Source organism: Canis lupus, chromosome 3, assembly GCF_003254725.2.
Source record: "Canis lupus dingo isolate Sandy chromosome 3, ASM325472v2, whole genome shotgun sequence".
Taxonomy (NCBI): Eukaryota; Metazoa; Chordata; class Mammalia; order Carnivora; family Canidae; genus Canis; species Canis lupus.
Genome location: NC_064245.1, coordinates 16,761,183 through 16,783,240, shown reverse-complemented (window position 1 = coordinate 16,783,240; position 22,058 = coordinate 16,761,183). Strand labels below are relative to the sequence as shown.

At 34.8% G+C, this 22,058-nt stretch overlaps 1 long non-coding RNA gene across 3 annotated transcripts in view; it reads right to left on the bottom strand.

The window, feature by feature from the left end:
• LOC112653889 (uncharacterized) overlaps positions 1-21,588 on the bottom strand; it is a 45,163-nt gene extending 23,575 nt beyond the window's left edge. Inside the window, exon 1 of one of the 3 annotated variants that reach the window (XR_003132598.3) lies at positions 21,471-21,588. This is a non-coding gene — a long non-coding RNA (uncharacterized LOC112653889). The remainder of the gene's footprint in view (positions 1-21,470) is intronic. The other 2 variants (XR_003132599.3, XR_007409717.1) reach the window with 2 other exon arrangements.
• Positions 21,589-22,058: the final 470 nt, after the last annotated feature.

The window sequence follows — 22,058 nt, the reverse complement described above, 5'->3', positions numbered from 1 at the left end:
GGTTAATGCTGTTTATCTTTCTCCCTCTATTTTTAATTCCTTTCTTCCCATATCAATTCTAGTTTATTACTGGTTGCCAAATAAAATTAGATATGTTTATGAAAATTGCTCCTGTAAATTAACTTTTTCAAAAGATAGCAACAGAATGGCAAAAAACATTCTAGGTTTATCATATAGCAAGACTCACCTCTTCACTGACTAGAGGATTTAAAATTTTCCTTTGCTATCACAGATAATTCTCAATATCAAATCATTCCCATCTCAAAATTAACAATTTTTATTGATATGTCTATGAGGAATGTTGCATTGCCAAATAATATGAGGCCATATTAAGATTTAGTAGAAAAGAGTATCATGATTGACTATAATGTTTTATGTAAGTTTGATACTTCTCCCTCTCTGGGCTTGAGGTATGTTTAATGGTAAATGACATATCAGAGTCTACCTGATAGTATTTTTTTCTTTTTTAATCAAACCACAAAATAATGGTGTGTTTAATGATTGAAGGTATCTTAGAGTCAGTGAAATGTGGATGTCTGCTATAGGCATAGAAGAGACAGTGTAGACAAACCACCTATTTTGATGTAATATTTGAAAGAAACCTTCCCCAGTTTTTCTTTTTAAATATTTATTTATGAGACAGAGAAAAACAGAGGTAGATGCAGGGATGGGGGCAGAAAGAGTCTCAAGCAGACACCTTGCTGAGCATGGAACCCAAAATGAGGAGTTTGATCTCACAAGGATGAGATCATGACCTGAGCCAAAACCAAGAGTCAGACGCTTAAATGACTGTACTACCCAGCTGCCTCAAAACTTCCCTGAGTTTTTAAAATACTTGCAGAAGCCACTGATTTACTATAGAGATGTGGTTTTCTTCTTAACTTTGGACCCTTTGTTCATTATATATTATTTTATAACTTAAAGTGATTTAAAGACATATTCCAGAAAAAAGTAATAAAGTATGAAGTGTAATCCTGTTAAAATAAGTTAATTTGCTTCAACGTGGATGGAACTGGGGGGTATTATGCTGAGCGAAGTAAGTCAGTCAGAGAAGGACAATCATATGGTTTCATTCATACAGGGAATGTAAGAAATAGAGGGATTATAAGGGAAAGGAGGGAAAATGAGTGGGAAGAATTAGAGAGGGTGAAAAACATGAGAGACTCCTAACTCTAGGAAATGAACAAGGGGTAGTGGATGGGGAGGTGGGCGGGGGGATGGGGCTAGTGTGTGATGGGCACTGAGGGGGGCACTTGACGGGTTGAGCACTGGGTGTTACACTATATGTTGGCAAACCGAGTTTCAATTAAAAAATATATTAAAAAAATAAAAAAAATACACATACAAAAAATTTAAAGTATCATTAGAATCAGGGCCAGGGTGCTGTTTCTTTATCAGTATCTATTTACATTTAATGGTGTATATTATTACAATTATATACAGTTGACCCTTGAACAACATGGGAGATTACTTCAACCCTCACATAGAACTCCACATACAACTTTTGACTACCCAAACCTTAACTACAAATAACCTACAGTTGATTAGAAGCTTTAATGATAATATAAACTGTTGATTAATACATATTTTATATGTTATATGTATTATATACTGTATTCTTTCAAAAATAAGCTGGAGAAAAAAATATAAGGAAGAGAAAGATACATTTACAGGACTGTGCTGTAAAAAATCCCTGTATAAGTGGACCCAAACAGTTCAAAACCATGTTATTCAGGGTCAATCGTATAAGTATTTACATTTCTTTATACACTATATAACTCTGACTGTATATACATTAATTTTAAGGTATTAAATGTTAAGTTCCTTAAAAGAAGTTGTCTTATTATCAAAGATATCTTATAATTGGCAGAGACTTTTTTTTTCTCAGTGATACCAGAAATAATTGTATACTCTACAGTGAATGGAATCTTAGGTTTAATATAATAGGATAGAAAAAAAAATAGGATAGAAAGGTGGGCATAAAGGTAGATAAAATATAGATGGATTGATTTTGCATACATAGATGCCTGTACCGCACTCTCTTGTTTTTTTATCATCAGATAAACTACCCTTCTGGAAAACATATTGTAGGTAAATATATTACAAATTGATCATTACCTTTGAAAGCAGCTAAATTATTATGCTCAGTTTCTATATAACTCTACAAAATACTAACTAGTATTTTGAAGGTTTCCTTTTCATTCGGAAAGTATTACAGGAATCTTGATACTATTTGATGAGTGACAGTATTAAGTAAAGGAATGTAGATGGTGATGAAAGTCTCATTATTTTATTGATTGTTATTATTATTTTCTTTGCACAGAACCCGTTTGAGCTTAAAGATTAATTTTTCTAGTATCAAGAAACATATTTTTGAGCATATCAAGAAATTTATATTTTTGAAAAAAGTATTAAGTAAATTACATTCTCTTAATAGTATTTATAAATTTCAAATTTTAATTGAAAATGAATTAATGAAATATGTTTACATATTTATTAAAATATACATGTAAAAATAAAAGTAAGAACACATTGATCAAAAAGTTGTGGTATTTGTTAAAATTTACTAATTTGAGAATACTTTGTATTGTTAAATAATTAAGCATGTGTATAGTTATATAACTGTGAATATTCTTTCTTCTTAACAGTGTAAAAGTCAGAAAGATATTTAAATGTCTTCAGCTGTTGTGGCTTCAGTACATACATTGCAGCTCTTCGTACAACAGTAGAGAGTATACTGATGTTAAAAGTGAGATTATTTAAAAACAAAGCTTATATATGAAATAGAAATCAGTCATTCTAGTTTAAATGGTATTAAACTCTTAGAAAGCTACTCATTTTGGGGAAATACAAGTGCTTTTATATTTCTAACATGTTAAAAAATGTGTACACTTTTGATTTCTCTATCAGATGGTGACCATAACTAGTTTTGTGCCAAGAAAAAAATGAAAATAAAAAAGACACCAGTCAACAAAACTTAAAAATAAGAGCAGCTAGGAAATACGCACAAAAATATAAAGACAAACAATTTAGTCTTGTCATGCGTGTTCTTGCCTAGCATGTGTAAAGAAGGCGTAAGTGCATCATTTTGCTGATGATTAATTGAGTGCTTAACTTTAGGCAGGCAAAGGGATGTTGGAACCAGCACATGTACAAAAATAGCTCTCTCTATGTGGAGGCATTCCTTGCACAGTCTGCAGAGCCTATATGATCACCATCTCTCTCTCTTTCTCCCCTCTCTCTCTTTCTCTTCTCTTTCTCCCTAAATAATGACTTGATTGAACTTTGAAGCCTTCTTTTGCTCATATTGAAAGTCATCCCCAAAAGAAGTTGGTTCAGATTGTATCGTTAGTATTTGAACTGACAGCAGTGACCTGATCTGAGCACAGGGCCTTCTTCCCGACCTTTGATGTGCTGTCAGAAGATAAGTTAAATCCCAGGCTTTTTGGCATCAGGTTTTAATTTGATATCATGGAAATGAATTGCATACTCACTACTCGGACAGATAGTGTCTATTACTGGTCTTGTGAAGTGCTTGGAAGCATTGCTTAAGTTGAACAATCGGGAAAAAAATTATAATTTGTCAGCTTCATTATGTGTCTAGTAATTTGCCTCACTCATAATAAGTGTTTAGGACATTTTTGATTGGATGTCAGGCATTTATTGTCTTTGACACCAGACTCTGTTGCCTGTGTACTCTGGGAAAGCACTGGTTAACGGCATATGGGGACTGTTTCTCCTGCTTAAAGGAGTATGTAGCAGTACTACAGTTTTAGAAACTATGAGAAATCAAAGTGCTGAGATCAAAACAAAGAGGATGTAAACTTCTTACACTACTTAGTTCTTAAATGTCTTCTCTGTGACAACATACACATATACAGATATACATACATATATACACACACGTGCACATATAAGTGTATGTATGCATATAATGTTAAAAGAATGTCATAATATTTTTAAAGTAACAAGAAACCTTGGAGAATGAAAGTCGGTTTACCCTGAACAGTGGTTCAAAGTTCTGTTTTTAGGAAAAATTAAAAGCATATGTTCCAGAATTTAGCTCTAATTTGCAATGAATTGCTTAAGTAAAACCACTTATATCACTATTGTTAATCTTAATGGTTTACAAGCGACCCACATTTTAATAATCCAGATCGTCAGTTGAGTACAAATCTTTTTTTTTTTTTTTAATTAAGAATGTTTGACCACAAGAGGGAGTTCCTTGCCAACTGTTTGTTTATCCTCAACAGCTATTACAGGCCTGAATTTACAAAGAAAAATACCTTAAAATATGTTTAGTTTCTTCAGTATTTTTAGGTTAAGAAAATAATGACAATCTACTTAAATTTAGGTATTCATGAATTTCGAGAATGAAATATAATTTGTGCAATGAAATTCTCAGGCTAATACACTAAGCATTTTTCAGGAATGAAATAATATGCCATGTTTTTCAAAGAGCTTCCAAATTTGCACCTGCAAAATTGCAGTGTACCAGTTTATGAACAAAATCCACATTGACACACAGAGGTGCTTTTGAGGGCAGAGATTATGTTACTGTACTCCAATTTACTGAATTTGTGTTAGTAAAGATAGCTTTGTCAACATAAATTTATGCATGCATTTTTGCTGAATTTGGTAGCATCAGTGCAGAGTGTAGGATATGGAATGCAACTTTCAAAATACAAAATTAAATTAACATCTTTAAAGAGAAAAATGTTTTAACTAAAGTCCTTAGGATATAAATAGACTATTTTCTTCATAATTAGGTGCATAATATACACAATAACTCAACCATATGTTAGAGAACTAAAAATATTTCCTACCTTATGACTGTTTGACTTAAAATTACGTGTGACTCACAGCATCTCGGTAAAATGTGCACTGCTACAACTTTGGAAAAGTATTAACATTATTAGAAAATGCTGCCATTCCATACTGATGCATGCTTCTTTTCATGTAAAGTAAAACAGTAGGATTGTCTTAGACCTTGTAAATGATTCCCCCAGGAATGTGATTTCTGTTGTGATTATTCCCAAAGTGTTACACTACAACATCCAGAAGTTATGTTGTTCAACAGTGTCCTTCCTCATCTTATGATTAGAGCAAAATTGCCTCCAGGTCAGAGCACATGGACATTTAGAGATAGACACTCCAGCAATACATATTGAGATAATTAATAAGTGTATCAGTAGTAAATGCAGTAATTTTGGCAAAACTTATTTGGAGAAAATGACTGCATCTCATATGTCTTCCTAGTGTGCCTTTATGGCACTGGCTGTAAATATGGGATATGGGGAAAGAAAATACCAGTAATTCTTTTTGCTGTTGCCTCCCACCCCCTATGGTTCTTGCAATTGTATTATTTTAAACCATTTTTGACACATTTGGCCACATGAAGTCATGCATTTTTAAGAGCTGTTCTTTTTACAGTAACTTGAACTGACAAGTCAGGAAAACAGACTTCTTTGGTGACCCAAGTAGTCATGCAGCTCACTGAATGAGTTTTCCCCACCTGTTTCCAAAACAAACACAGTGAGGAATGAAAGGATAGTGAAAATTTACGTATATTCAGAAGTAGGAATTCAAGTAGATAAGATACAGGGTAAGTCGCAAGATACTGTGAAGACACATACATACAAATTATATACAAGTATATGTTTGAAATGAATATTCTTTGTTAGTGTGGAGATGAAGTCATGATAATTTCTTCCTTTCAGTCCGAGATCAAAATCAAGATGACATTAAGCTGGAGAAATGAAAACTCTTGCTTATTTTTTTCAGCAAGTGGTTGGAAGATATACTATGTTATTTTTTTTTAAGGTTTTATTTATTTATTCATGAGAGACACAGAGAGGGGGAGAGATGGCAAGAGAGAGAGAGAGAGAGACAGGCTCCACGCAGGGAGCCCGAGGTGGGACTCGATCCCAGGTCTCCAGGATCAGGCCCTGGGCTGAAGGCGGCGCTAAACCGCTGGGCCACCGGGGCTGCCCGATATACTATGTTATATTCTGGAGTAGGAAGTAGAAATTTTTCTTCTCTCCTGCTCTGTCTCTCTCTCATACACACACCCTGCCTATAGTCTTCTTTGGGGTTAGTAATACTGAGATCCTCAAGGGACATATTGACAATATGCCTAGCACTAAAACTCAGTGAAAACATCTGGATGTTTTGGTCTCCATAATGTAAAAGATCCAGATGTTTGAAAATATGCTCACTGAATGTTGTGTATTTGTGTATGTGAGCGTGTGTGTGTGTGTGTAATCTTTTGTGACACTACTTGGTATCTTGACGATAAAATCTTTATCTTCACATATTGTCATTATAAAGCAAATGATCTCCTAAATTCACCTCGTAATGATGGAACACATTTAGTTTTTGAACATTTGATTTTTTGGTACGTATCTCACACTATCAATCTATGCATATTTGAAGGTGATTTTGGAGTCACATCAGTCATCTGGAAGAAAGCTTAAAGATCAATAAGTACAACTCTTAAATTTAACAGCTTTCAATAGAAAGCCAGAGAGGTACATAGAGTGACTTGCTCACAGGGCTGTTTCTATCCAGCTCTTTCAAAGTGAGGCCAAACTCAAATTCTTAACTTAGCATCTCTGCCTAATAGGATGGAATTTTGACAGGGAACAAGATTTCAGCCTAAAAAGTCAGTAGGAATTTCATGTGTATGTGAACTTCTAACAGGGTCACACATTATTCTTTCTAATAATGTCTTGGTTTGACATTACTGATAAATATTACCAGTGCTTTTTTATGCCTCCGTTATCTTGATTATGACGTCAGTAAATTTTGATTTCACAACACACTTTACATACAAACACAATAAATAAATTTCCTCAATCAAGATGAATCCCCAAATAAGAACAGCTTCCTAGCTCTGAGTTCCAAGCCAGATAAAGTAAATAAGTTTTTTAGATCCTAATATCTTAGATAAATTCTAATAAGCTGTTCAAAAAAGCATGGTTTAAAATATGCCAAAATATCCACATGCTTCCACTGGACTGAGGGCTTCAGTTAATACTGCAAAAAGCTATCTTTAATAGCTATTGGATGCTCAGCAGGATGAGCAAGGCTGGGATTAGAGATAATGATACTTGTTGGAACGGCAGGGAAGCAGAGGAGAAAGTGATCGGCCTCCCTTGGCTTTGTAAAAGCATATTGGGAAGAAACTTATATTTAGAAGGACAAGATACTAGACAGTGATACACTTGATAATATAAATATTTCCTTTTTTAAAGTTATCTGAGACAGTGATTTCAAACTTAAATATAGTATTAAAATATATTAAGTCTCTTCATACGGGTACTTTCTTCCAATTTCTTGTCTTCATTCTCTTTCCATACTTGTCATCTTAGTAAATACTGGTGTACTGATGTTTCCTAAGTGATTGTGCAACACTTGCGGCCTCTCCAAAATAGTCCAAACTAATTGGGGAAGTCAGATGGATCTTTCTAATAGGCTGCTATGATTGTGTTACTTTCTTATTCTGAAATTTAGAGACTTGGCTTGCACAGTGTAATATAGATTTCATACACTGGCGATTTGGTTCCCTTCCTAGAAGACATCAGCCTCTCTTCCTTCCTTCCTTCTTTCTTTTTGATTTTTCTTTTTTTTCTTTTTTCTAACACTACTCTTGCATGAAACATTCTTTGAACAGCTATGTCATTTCAGATTCCTGTATCAAAGGAATTCTAATTCTACCAGGAGAAGAAAAATCCGCACCTTGCCTAAGAAAATATATCCACCATTTAAGGCCTACATCAGTTAGCATATGTTCTGTAAGTTTTTCTCTACATCTGTTATGAATGGATGCTTTAATGCTCATCTCCTCATAGCGCTTTATTTGTATCACCTACACCAAAATTATATAGTTACCTGTGTATAGGTGCTACCTCCCCTTTACATTTTGCTCACTCCGATAGTGCAAACCATGTCGTTTCCAATTTTATCCTACAAAACTGTTTGCTACATAAAATATGACACAAAATTCGAATTGACCAATTGATGAATTAGTCAATGTTTGAATAAAGTAGTTAATTGCATAGCTGTTCGTTTTGGCCAGAGGTCGTGGCTCCCATCAGGAAGGCCTGCCACAAGTGCTCCATGGGGGTCAAAAGCTATCTCTTCCTCTTGCTCTTCAGATCCAGGTGTGGCCCTAAATCTCTTCGGTTGCTAATAAGAGACTGCAGTGTTTCTTGTGGCCTCTCTGCATCCCACTCATGCCATAGATAGTCCTTTAAGTAAACTGTCTTCAAATTTTCCTATTGAATGGTGTGATCTGTTTCCTGAAAGGATTCTGAGTGGTATGTCTACAAATGTGCATGTATTTTTGGCACATACACATTGTATATCTACAAAGTGATAATTCTCAAGAACCATTGGGACTTAGATAAACTGTCAAATGACTATCTTTTATCATGAGTATTGTGGAAACAATCTGAAATAATTCAGTCAGCAATAACTCCATTAAATGAGCATTAGTTTAGGTTGGCTTTTAGTCATTATTATATAACAAAGAAAACAGATATATGTATAAATATTTGTCCTTTACAGAATATAGGATTACTAGAAGTATTCATAACCTATGTACAGCTAATGTCTATTTCCAATCAATGCCTATACAGAGTCAAGACACTAGTCGCTCAAATTCATACTTATGAGTTATACTTGCATCTTTGATTAAAAAGCAACAACACCAGTGTACCTGAGTGACTCAGTTAAGGGTCTGTCTGTGTTTGACTCAGGTCATGATCCCAGGGTCCCGGGATGGAGCCCCCTACTAAGCTGTCTGCTCAGTGGGGAGTCTGCTTCTCCCTCTCCCTCTGGCTGCTGCTCCACCTACTTGTGTTTTCCCTCTCTGTCAAATACATAAATAAAATTAAAAAAAAAAATAAAAAACAAAACTTTTGTATCACTTAAACTGCTTACCAACCTGAAGTTACCAAAGCAATTTGTTATTCATCCATAAGTAACCAACACTGATTCTAAAATTGTTCTTTAGGGCAGGCCAGGTGGCTCAGTGGTTTAGCACCACCTTCAGCCCAGGGCCTGATCCTGGGGACTGGGAATCGAGTCCAGCGTCGGGCTCCCTGCATGGAGCCTGCTTCTCTCTCTGCATGTGTCTCTGCCTCTCTCTCTCTCTCTCTCTCATGAATAAATAAATAAAATCTTTAAAAAATAAAAAATAAAATTATTGTTTGATAGGTATATACTACCTAGTGTCTTATTAAAAAAAAGAGAGATAAAAGTATTTGTTAAAATAAAGAGACTCAATATTAATATACAGTATGTAGTTTATCAAGAGCTGGTATGGTAAAACCATTAGTAAAACACGTATGTGAAGTAAATACTTTTGGAAGTTTGTCAAGAATTAAAACAGACAAATTACATATATAGTATTAGTCTTCAGGTGGGAGACCACACAAAATCAGCAAATATAAAATGCTACAATAAACCAGTTCTCTATCTTAAGCTGAAAACAACAACACATTCTTGCAAATTCAATTCAAATGACTTGTATTTTAAAATACAAGTATGTTTAGTATGTTTAAATGCTTTTCTCCAACTAAAATATGGCTGAACCAATTTGAATCCAATTTTGTAATTAAAAATTGCTCTCTCTCTGTGAACTTGTAGTAATGTTTCATCCAAAAGCAGGTTATTACAACCAAATTATGAACTCCTAAAAAGAAGGGGGGCATTATAAATGGAAACACCCACACAACCTTAAGTACAATATAGCAATGCAAACAGCATTGCTCTAATGACAGTAATCCTGCTTGCCTTAGCCGTATTCATGCAAATGACAATTTAGTACAGATGTGGTACACATTTGCATGGTTAATGGCATCATTTTTTTCTCCTTTTCTACTCCTCTATAGTATGATCAGCTGTTATGCTTAACATTACAAATTCTATGTGCTGTTCTTAACATTAGTGGAAACATAAGGCTGGTAGTTTCCTTGTCAGTGATTTAACTAAAACATGCATATGCACAAAAAAGCATGAGATGTGGGAAGAGGGATGAAGGTGGTAAGAGGTAGTGCCTAGCTGACGCTCTCTGCTTGTAAGAGATTTCCTTTCCTGGATAACTGTGGAATTCAGATTTTAATATCTGGGAAACCTCCATAGTTTCCCTCTGTTTCACCCACAAATTGTGACTGTTCCACATGTCACCTGAACTCACATAATAATTTCCTAACCAGATTTATCTCTACATCTTTCCCATTCCATTTGTAAATATGCATTTCAATTTCTTGAAAAACATTTTATATTTTGTAAGATTAGCAAAAATAAATATGAAAATATTAGTTCAGTCTAAGACGGTAATTAATAAACACATAAGGTATTTTTCTTGTTAAACATTTTTTCATGCTTACAATTGCAGTCTGAAACAGAAGGCATGGTATTATAAAGTAGACATATTTCAATATGACACTGCAATAAGTATTTCTAATTAATTGATTTTGAGGAATTATAGGAAATTCCTTCATGTTCATTTTTGAAATATGAATTTTACATTTTTCTCATCACTTTACTAATTTTCAGATTTGTATTAGTTATTAAATCTAACATGAAAAGTATCCCTAATTTTCAGTTAAATATTTTATTTTCAGCATTCTTAGTTTCTTATTTGGTTTACTTTCCCCAGAATCCCTACCCCAACACACATGCTATTTCTTACTATCCAAGGACATTCTTTTTAAATTAAAGAAATAATTCTGGTATAGTTGACATATACAGTGTTATATTAGTTTCAGGTATACAATATAGTGATTCAGCAATTGTATACATTGCTCAGTGCTCATCATATGAGTGTTTTCTGAGATACCAGGGCTGCCCTGATGAGTGTATTCTTAATCTCTTATTTATTTCACCCAACTCCATCCACCTACGTTCATTATAGTTAAGAATCTCTTTCTTAGTATGTCACTTCTTTTCTTTTATTGGTTTCCTAAATTCCATATATGGGTAAAATCATTGATATTTGTCTTTCTCTGACATTTCATTTAGCATAGTTCCTCATAGATTCATCCATGTTGCTGCAAATGCAGGAGTTCATTTTTTTTTTTTTTTTGAGGCTGTAATAGTCCATATGTGTGTGTGTGTGTCTGGGTGGTGGTGGTGGTGTGTTTTCAGGTCTCATATCCTTAAGCATTTTGAGTTTTGTTTTTTTTAAATATATGGTGTGGTTTCATTTTTATTGTGTGTAGCTATCCAATTTTCTCAGCACCATTTGGTGAAGCTACTGTATTTTTCTCCATGCATGTTCTTTTCTCCTTTTTTGGAAGATTACTTAATTGTATAATCATAGGTTTATTTCTGGATTCTCTATTCTGTTCCATTGATCTATGTTCTATATTTGTGCCAGTACCATACTGCTTTCATAACTGTAACTTGGTAATGTATCTTGAGGGATTGTAATACCTCCAGTTTTGTTCTTTTTTTTTTTAAGATTATTTATTTATTTATTTATTCATGAGAGACGGGTTGGGGTGGGGGAGAGGCAGAGACACAGGCAGAGGGAGAAGCAGGCTCCATGCAGGGATCCCAATGTGGGACTCGATCCGGGGTCTCCAGGATCACACCCTGGGCTGAAGGCAGTGCTAAACCTCTGAGCCACCTTGGCTGCCTAGTTTTGTTCTTTTTTTTTAAGATTGCTTTGGTTATTTAGGATCTTTCATGGCTCTATGCAAATTTTAGGATTATTTGTTCTAGTTCTGTGAAAAATGCTTTTGGCAATTTGTAAGTGATTACATTAAATCTGTAGATTGCTTTCGGTAGTATGACACTCTAACAATATTTATTCTTCCAATCCATGAGCTTGAAAAAAACTCTAAGGTTTTGATATGTAGCATCACATCATCTGCATATCGAAAATCTGACTTCTTTCTTATTGATTTAGATACCTTTTGTTTCTTTTGTTGTCTGATTGCTCTGGCTAGTATTTCCAGTACTGTGTTGGATAAAGGTGGTGAGAGTGTACATCCTTGTCTTCTTCCTGACCTTAGGGGAAAAGCTCTCAGTTTTTCCCATTGAGTGTGATTTTGCTGTGGTCTTTATTATATTGAGGTAAGTTCCCACTAATCCACTTTGTTGAGGTTTTAAAAATTATTATTATGAATGGATGTTGTGTTTTGTCAAATGCTTTTTCTGCATGTATTAAAATGATCATATGGTTTTTAACCTCTTATAGATATGATGTATAGGTTGATTAATTTGTGAATACTGAACCACCTTTGTATCCTAGGGGTAAACCCCACTTGATCATGGTGAATGATTTTTTTAAATGTATTGTTGAATTAAGTTCACTGATATTTTGTGTTGTTTTGTATCTGTGTTCATCAGAGATAGTGGCCTGCCCTCTTTTTTTGTTTTTATCTAGTTTTGGTATCAGGGTAATACAAACCTTGTAGTATGAATTTTGAATTTTTCTCTTCCTTTTCTATTTTTTTGGAATAGTTTGAGAAGAATAGATATTAACTCTTCTGTACTATTTGGCAGAATTCACCTGTGAAGCCTTCTGGTCCTGGATTTTTATTTATTGGGAGTTTATTACTGATTCAATTTCATTGCTGTAATCAGTTTATTCAGACTTTCTGTTTATTATTAATTCTCTTTAGGGAGATTACATGTTTCTAGTTGTCCTTTCTTCTAAGTTGTCCAATTTGTTGACATATTTTTCACAATATTTTCTTATAATATTTTGTATTTCTATGGTGTTGGTTTATTATTTCTCCTCTCATTTGTGATTTTATTTGAGTTTTTTTTTTTATATTTCTGGCTAGTGATTTATCAGTTCTGTTATTTTTCAGAGAATCACCTCCTGGTTTTATTGATCTGTTCTATTACGTTTTTAGTTTTTATTTCATTTATTTCTGCCATAATATTGATTATTTCCTTCCTTCTACTGGCTTGGGGTTTGGTTTTTCTTTTTGTTTTGTTTTGTTTTTTAATCTTTTTATATGTAAGATTGAGTTTTGTTTTGTTTTTGTTTGTTTGTTTGTTTGTTTGTTGAGACTTTCCTTGCCTTTATTGCTACAAACTTCACTCTAGAACAGCCTTTTCTATATCCCAAAGATTTGGACCATTGTGTTTCACTTTCATTTGTGTCCATGTATTTTTTAATTTCCTCTTTGCTTTTTTGATTGACTCAGTCATTGTTAAGAAGCTTATTGCTTAACCTCCATGTGTTGTGGTCTTTGAATTTTTTTTTCTTGCAGTTAATTTCTAGGTTCATAGTACTGTGGTCAGAAAATATATATGGTATGGCTTTTATCTTTTTTAATTTGTTGAGATTTGTTTTATGGCCTAATATGTGAATTGTTCTGGAGAATGTTCCATTGCACTTGAAAAAAAAAATTGTATTCTGCTCTTTTAGGTTGTAATGCAAATATATCTGTTAGATCCATCTAGTTCAATGTATGTTTCAAAGCCATTACCTCCTTCCTGATTTTTCTGTTTAAATGATTTATCCACTGATGTAAGTGGGATGTTAAAGTCTTCTACTATTACTATATTTACTATTGATGACTTTATTTATATTTGTTATTAGCTGTTTATGTATTTGGGTATCCCCATATTGGATGAATAAATCATTACAATTGTTATATCTTCTTATTAAATTCTTCTTTTTATGATTATTTAGTGTCATTTTTTGTCTCTTGTTATGTTTTTTTGTTGTTGTTGTTGTTAAAGTTTGCTTTGTCTGATACAAGTGCTGCCATCCTAGGTTTATTTCACATCCATTTGCATGATAAATATCTTTCTGTCCCTTCACTTTGAATCTGCATGTGTATTTAGGCCTGAATTTGTCTCTTTTAAGCAGCATATAAATGAGTCTTGCTTTTTTAGCCACTGTCATTCTATGTCTTTTGATTGGAACATTTAGTCCATTTACATGCAAAGTAATTATTAATAGGTATGTATTTATTTGCATTTTGTTTACTTTATGGTTGTATTTGTGGCTTTTCTGTTCCATTTTTATCTTGGTCTCTTATCTCATGCTTTGTTGGCTTTCTTCAGTGATATACTTGGATTCCTTGCTCCTTATTTTTTTGCAGGTCTATTAGCAGTTTTTGACATGTGGTTACCATGAGATTTGTATATAAACCTTAGCATTTATCAATCTATATTAACTTGATCACTTAAGTTTGAACTCGTTCTTTACTCCTCTCTCCACCATGGTTTAGGTATATAGGTGTCATAATTTATATCCTTTGATATTTTGAATACCTTGCCTGATTTTACAGATATATACAATTTTTTTACTGCTTTTGTGTTTCCTACTTTTTTTTAACTCCTACTTATGGTATTTCCTTTCCACCCAGAGAATCTCTTTTAGCATTAGTTGTAGGGCTAGTTTAGTGTTAATGAATTCCTTTAACTTTTCTTGTCTAGAAAACTCTTAACCTCTCCCTCTATTCTGAATGGCAGCCTTGCTGGATAGAATATTCTTGGAGGCAGGTTTGTTTTTGTTTTTGTTTTTGTTTCAGCAGTTTGAATATACCATGCCAGTCCTTTCTGGCTTAAAAGTTTCTTATAAAATATCAGCTGATAATTTTGTGCGTTTTCCCTTATATGTAACTGTTTTATTTTCTTTTACTGATTTTAAAATTCTCTCTTTATCACTAGTTTTTGCTATTTTAATTACTATGTGTCTTGGTTTGGGCATCCTTGGGTTGATTTTGTTGAGGGCTCTTTGTTCCTCCTGGATCTGGATTTCTGTCTCCTTCAGCATACTTGTAGAGTTTTCAGCTATCTTCAAATAAATTTTCTGCCCCATTTTCCCTCTCTTTTCCTTCCTTTATCCTATATAATATGAATGTTTATACACTTGATAGTGTCAATGAGTTATCTAAGTCTGTTTTCTTTTTTAAATTATTATTATTTTTTTCTCCTATCCAGTTTGATGGTTTTCCATTACCATGTTCTCCAAGTCACTGATGCATTCTTATGCTTTCACTAGTGTACTATTTATTCTATTGTATTTTTTTTGTTTTGAGTTTTTCAAATCTGATTATTTTTTATGTTTTTTTTAAATCTCTTCATTAGGGGTCTCATTATGGTCCTCCAGTCTTTTTTTCGAGTCTAGTCAGCATCTTTATGACCATTACTCAAAATTATCTCTTAGGCACATTACTTATCTCTATTCTGCTTATGTCTCTGGCTATGATTTTGTCTTTTCTTTCATTTGGGACAGATTCCTCTGTCCACTCATTTTGTCTAACTCTCTGTGTTTGTTTCTGTGTTTTAGGAAAATAAACTATATCTTCTGTTCTGAAAGCAGTGGCCTTATGTAGAAGAGGTCTGTAGTGCCCTGAAGTGCAATGTTCTTTGTTCACCAGATCCTTGTACTTGAAGGGTATCTCCTATGTGTGTGGTATATGCCCCCCTGTTGTGGGTAAGCCTCTTTTCCTTTCATCCCTTCTTCTGCAATGCCTCTCTTTGTCTGTTGTGAGCCTTGTTTGGTCCCTGTGTTGTTAGTGGGCAAGTCAGGAACCTCTTTGGGCTTAAGTTGAGTTAAACCAGGCATTTGCCAGGGATTCAGTAGCACTGTCTAGGAGAATATGGAGGTGGGGCATATGATACCAACAATGTCCCTGCTGGAGTGAGGGGACCTACAGCTGCTAGACTGAGGCAGGCCAGGTTGGAGGGCCTGGATCTGCAGAAGCATGTGGAGGCAGGATATAAGCTGTTAGCAAAATTTAGGTAGGTCTTCTTTGGGAGTATACCTGGAGCTGAGGCCTAGCTGAATGAGACATGTACCTGTGGGTGGGACATACTGTTAGCAAGTTGTGTTGGTTCTCACAGGCATTCCTTTGTTTATGCTGGGGAAAAGGAGAAAAATGGCACCTGCCAGTTCTCTTATTCCTAGAGAAATCTCCCAAGGATCCCTGATGCTCCAGCATGTGCTCCAAGATTAGTAAACAAATATCCCTCCCATATAGGCCAGGAAATTTTCAAATTTTTCTTCTATATCTCTGGAGAGGTGTTTGTTGTGCTGTCTCTTCAGGGCCAGGACTCCGTTTCCCCTCACCCATTCGAGCTCTCTTGGGCTTGGTGATTTTTAAAGTTACAGGTTTGAAGCCCAGCTAATTTTAAGAACTCATGAAATTTGGCCCTTTGATGTTCAAAGCCAAATGTTATGGGGAGTTGTCTTCCCCATGCAAGCTCCCTGGTGTGAGAGAGTGTTTCTGTTCCTCTCCATGCAAATGGTTATTGAAAGAAATCTGGAGTAGCAGTACTTATGTTGGACAAACTAGACTTTAAAACAAAGATCATAAACAAAAGGGACAAGGGAATTATAAAAGCATAGAAGGAACAATCCAAGAAGATACAATTATAAATTATGCCACCCAACATGGGAGCACCCAATTATATAAAACAATTAACACAGGGAACTGACTGATAATAACACCATAATAAGAGAAGAATCTAACACCCCACTTGCATCAATGGGCAGATCATCTTTTTTTTTTTAAAGGATATTTATTTATTTATTTATTTATTTATTTATTTATTTATTTATGAGAGACAGAGAGAGAGGGAGAGGCAGAGACACGGGCAGAGGGAGAAGCAGGCTCCATGCAGGGAACCTGACATGGGATTCAATCCCGGGTCTCCAGGATCATGCCCTGGGCCGAAGGTGGCGCTAAACCACTGGGCCACTGGGGCTGCCCAATGGGCAGATCATCTAAACAGAAAAATAAACAAGGAAACAATGGCTTTGAATGACATACTGGACCAGGTGAACTTAAGAGATGTATTCAGAACATTCCTCCTAAAACAGCAGAATATACATTCTTTTCAAATGCACATGGAACATTCTCCAGAATAGGTCATATAAGAGGTCACAAAGCAGGCCTCAACAAATACAAAAAAGATTGATATCATACAAGGTATCTCTTCTGATCCATGCTATGAAACTAGAAGTCAGCCACAAGAGAAAGCTTGGAAGACCACTAATACATTGAGGTTAATCAACATACTAGTAAACAATGAATGTGTCAACCAGGAAATCAAAAAGAACTTTAAAAATACATGGAAACAAAAAAAATAAAATAAAATAAAAAAATAAAAATAAAAAAAAATACATGGAAACAAATTAAAATGAAAACACATTGTTCAAAAACCTTTGAGATGCAGCAAAAGCAGTCCTAAGTGGGAAATCTATAGCAATACAAGCCTTAGGCCTATCTTGAGAAGCAAGAAAACTCTCAAATAAACAACCTAGTCTTACACATATGGGAGGTATAAAAAGAAAAAGAAAATAAAAAAACTAAAGCCAGAAGAAAGATGGAAATAATAAAGATTAGAGCAGAAATAAATGATAGTGGAGCTAAAACAAACAAACAACGACAACAACAAAAAACTCAGTAGGATGTATCAATGAAGCCAAGAGCAGGTTCATTGAAAAAATTAATAAAATTGATAAACCTCTAGCTAGATTTATCAAAAAGAAAAGAGAAAGGAAAAAAAAAGAGGACTCAAAAATCACAAGTGTGAGAGAAAAAATAACATTACGGAAATACAAATAAGTATAAGAGAATATTACAAAAAAAATATATGCCAACAAATTGGATATCCTGAAAATAATGAATAAATTCTTAGAAACAGGGTAGGCTGGGTGGCTGAAAACTCCACTAAAAAACTGCTAGAACTGATGCACAAATTCAGTAAAGTCGCAGGATACAAAATCAGGGTACACAAATCCATTGCATATACTAATAATGCAGGAAAAAGAAAAATTAAAGAATCAACTCTGTTTACAATTGTACAAAACACAAGATACCTAGAAATAAAACTAAGCAAAGAGGTGAATGAGTTATGCTCTGAAAACTATAAAACACTGGTGGGAGAAATTGAAAGGGCACAAAGAAATGGATAGACTTTCTGTGCTCATGAATTGGAAGAACAAATATTGTTAAAGTGTCTACTACCCAAAAAAATCGACACACTGAATGCAATTTCTTTTCTTTTCTTTTTTTTTTTTTAAAGATTTTATTTATTTGTTCATGAGAGAGAGAGAGACAGAGGCAGAGACATAGGCAGAGGGAGGTGCAGGCTCTCTGCAGGGAGCCCGAGGTGGGACTGGATCCTGGGACTCCAGGATCATGCCCTGAGCCAAAGGCAGACGCTCAACTGCTGATCCAAGCCAGTCAGGTGTCTCTGAATGCAATTTCTATCAAAATACCAATGGTATTTTTCACAGAACTAGAATAAAAAATTCTAAAAAAAAAAATTGAATGGAACCACAAAAGACCCTGCATAGCGAAAGCAATCTTGAAAAAGAGTAAGCTGGAGGCATCATAATTCTGAACTTCAGGTTATATTACAAAGCTGTAGTGATCAAAACAGTATGAATCTGTCACAAAAGTGGATACATAGATACATAGAACAGAATGGAAAATCCAAAAAGGAACCTACAATTATATGGTCAATTAATCTTCAACAAGCAGGATACAATATCCAATGGGAAAACCTGTCCAGGGAAAAATGGACAGCAATGTGCAAAAGTGAAACTGGATCATTTTCTTACACTATATACAAAAGTAAATGCAAAATGGAGGAAAGCCCTAAATGTGAGACTTGAAAGCATAAAAATTGAGGTCAGCCATAGCAACTGCTTTTTGATATGTCTCCTGAGGCAAGGGAAACAAAAGCAAAAATAAACTAATGGGACTTAATCAGGATAAAAAGTTTCTGCAATCAACAAAACTAAAAGATATGGAATGGGAGAAGGTATTTGCAAATGACACAGCTGATACAGGGTTAGTGTCTAAACTACATGAAGAACTTATAAAATTCAAGACCTAAGAATGAATAATCCATTTAAAAAATAAGCAGAAGACACAAATAAACATTTTTCCAAAGAAAGAGACAAAAGAAACAGGAAAAAATGTTCAATATCATTGATAATCAGGAAAATACATATAAAACTATAGTGACATATCAGCTCATACCTATAAGGATTACTAAAATCAACACAAGAAACAATAGGTTTGTTGGTGAGGATGTGGAAAAGTGGGAATCTCTTGCACTGTTGGTGGGAATGCAAACTGGTGCAGCTGCTCTGGAAAACAGTATGGAGGATCCTCAAGAAGTTAAAAATAGAATTACCATAAAATCTAGCAATTGCACTACTAAGTATTTACCCAAAGAATACAAAAATAGTAATTAAAAGGGATACACCCTTTTAAAAGGGATCACCAAGGATGCACCCCAATGTTAATAGTATTATCAACAATAGCCCAGTTATGGAAGAAGTCCAAATGTTTATTGACAAATGGATAAAGAAGTGATAAAAATCATAAAATCTTGCAATTTGCATAATGTGGATAGATTATTACATGAAGCAAAATAAGTCAGCCAGAGAAAGACAAATACCATATGATTTTACTCATATGTGGTATTTGAAAAAACAAAGGAGCAAAGGGGGAAAAAAAGAGGCAAAGTAAGAAATGGACTCAACTATAGAGAAAAAAACCCTGATGCTTCTTGCTTTCTCTCCCTTTGGCCTTCCCCACTGCCCATGCTCTCTCTCAAATAAATGAATAAAATCTTAAAAAACAAAAACAAAAACAAAAACAAAACCCATAACTGAGTTTATAAGATACTGATTCCTGAGGTCATTGTTTAAGCAACTGAAGGTGGATTAACACTGCATTTTTCAGTTTTCTTTTTCTTTTGCTAATTTGAGTTGGTTTCTTATACTGTTATGAAGGATATTTGTCTGATGAGCTAAGTGAGACTTGAATGGGATAGTTAAAGGCAGGTGTGGTTAACTGTGGGTTTTTTTTCTCTTTGTTTTTCTCCACTGGTATCAGGCTATATAAGGATGGTATGTGTTTTTCATGACCTTGTGGAGGTTGAAAAAAAATGGTATTTTTAAAAAGAGTTTATTCATTTATTTGGGAGAGAAAGAGTGAGCAAGAGAAAGAGAGCATATGCTGGGGAGGGCAGGAGAGGAGCAGAGGGAGAGGGAGAAGCAGTTTCCCCACTGAGCAGGGAGCACAATGTGGGCCTCAGTCCCAGGACTCTGGGATCATGACCCGAGCCAAAGACTGAGATACTCAGGTGCCCCAGGATATAGTATTTTTGATGTCTTCTTGTATCCTTTTTGTCATCACATTTCTCCTGTAGAATAATTGCTCTCTAGACTGGTAAGATATGAGATCTAAATTTATCATCCCTGATCATCAATAGATACCGTTGGTGTCTGATGCTAATATGATTGTGTTTCTAGCCTAACTTTTGATCTGCTGTTTGTTAGTTTGGCTAGGATACTGTTGTGCTACAGGCTGATTCATTTCAGTAAGAATCTCATTGGATATGAAATTCCTTTGAGCATCTGCCATTTTCCTTCATCTGGCTCATTGCTTACCCAGGCAATACCACAGCTTCTGCTATAGCCTCGTTTCGGGCTTTTATATAGTAGCCCTCATGGCATGCTTCATGGCTCTCAGTTCAGTTCCTTTATATGGTGCCACTTTGTGATACACAGAAACATTTGGTCTCATACATATCATGTAGGACTTAAAAGGTGCTGTAAAGGTAAAACACTTCTGTGGGCTTCCTCTACTCTCAGTACTCCAACTCTGATCATCCGATGTCACCACTTTCAGGATGTTATCTGTACTTCTGACTGACAGGCTATACATTGGAAGTTCCCTGATCCCCAAACTTAGGTTCCATTGATTTGCTACAACAGCTCACAAAACCCAGAAAATGTTTTCTTTACTACATTGTTGCATGATTACAAAAGTATATAGCTCAAGAACAGCCAGAGAGATGTGTAGGGCAAGCTGTGGGAGAAAGGAACAAGAAGCTTGCAAGCCCGCTATAGGGAGTGCCACTCTGCACCATTCACCTGTTCACTAACTCAGAAGCTCTCCTATATTTGTTCTTTTGGGTTATTAAGGAGGCTTCATTATATAGGCATGGCTGATTAAATTATTGGCAGTTGGTGATTGAATCAACCTCCAGCTTCTCTTCTCTCCCTGGATGCGGGGGGTGGGGAAGTAGTTGCTGAAAGTTCCAACCTTCTAATCAAATGTTTTGTTCCCCTGGCAACCAGCTCCCATTCTTAGGAGCTTTCTAAAAGTCACCTCATTAGCATAAACTCTAGTGTAGTTGAAAGGGGCTTCTCTAAAAACAATAGATATCTTTATTGTTTTTATTACTTATGAAATTCCAAGGATTTTAGGAGGGTTTTGTGCAAGGCATATGGAAAAGGACCAAAAACATTTATATATATTTTTTTATTATAAATCACACTATCACATGCACTTAGGAAAGTAACACTCCTGGCTTCCTTCTCATTAAATAGCTTTTCACTAAGACTTTCTCTGATATGGACACTCCCAACATTCTATTTTGGGGCACCCTCCAAGGGACTCTCCCTCCAGAAGTGAGACCAAGGCTCTTTTTTTTACATTTCATGATCTTACCTGCTCTCCACTCTGGGACCAAATAAGGACACAGGAGATCAATACACACACTTCAATCTTTGCTTCTCATTTGAGTCTTTTTCTTGTTCCATAGTCATAGTGATGTTGTAGACACTAGAATTTTGCCTTCTTCAAGACTCTTTCTATCAAAAAATGGTCTAATTTGCTTCTTGTTAATATAGGGGCGGAAAATATTTTCCTCAACTCTGAGGATTCCTGTCTGGTTCTGAAAATTAACCTGAGAAAAATAGATTAACAGGAAAAAAGCGTACAAGTTATATTGAATTTTTATATCTACATGGGAGCCTTCATAAGAAAATAAACAACCAAAGTAGTCATCAGAGCAAGAAGCTTTTAAATACTTTAGACAAAGAAATAACAATAAATTTGTGAAAAATTGATAAAACAAAGGAGTTTGAGTTAGAAGTAGTAAATGGTGAAGAAGTAGGAAGAGAAGGGTTAATTTAATAAGATTTGTTTGTACAGATTTTTTAGCCCCCAAATTCTCTCTCTTTGGTGATAAGAATGGTTTCTTTCCTCCTGGTACAGCAAGTGTACCTTTCATGGAGGAGATTTATCTCTTGCTTT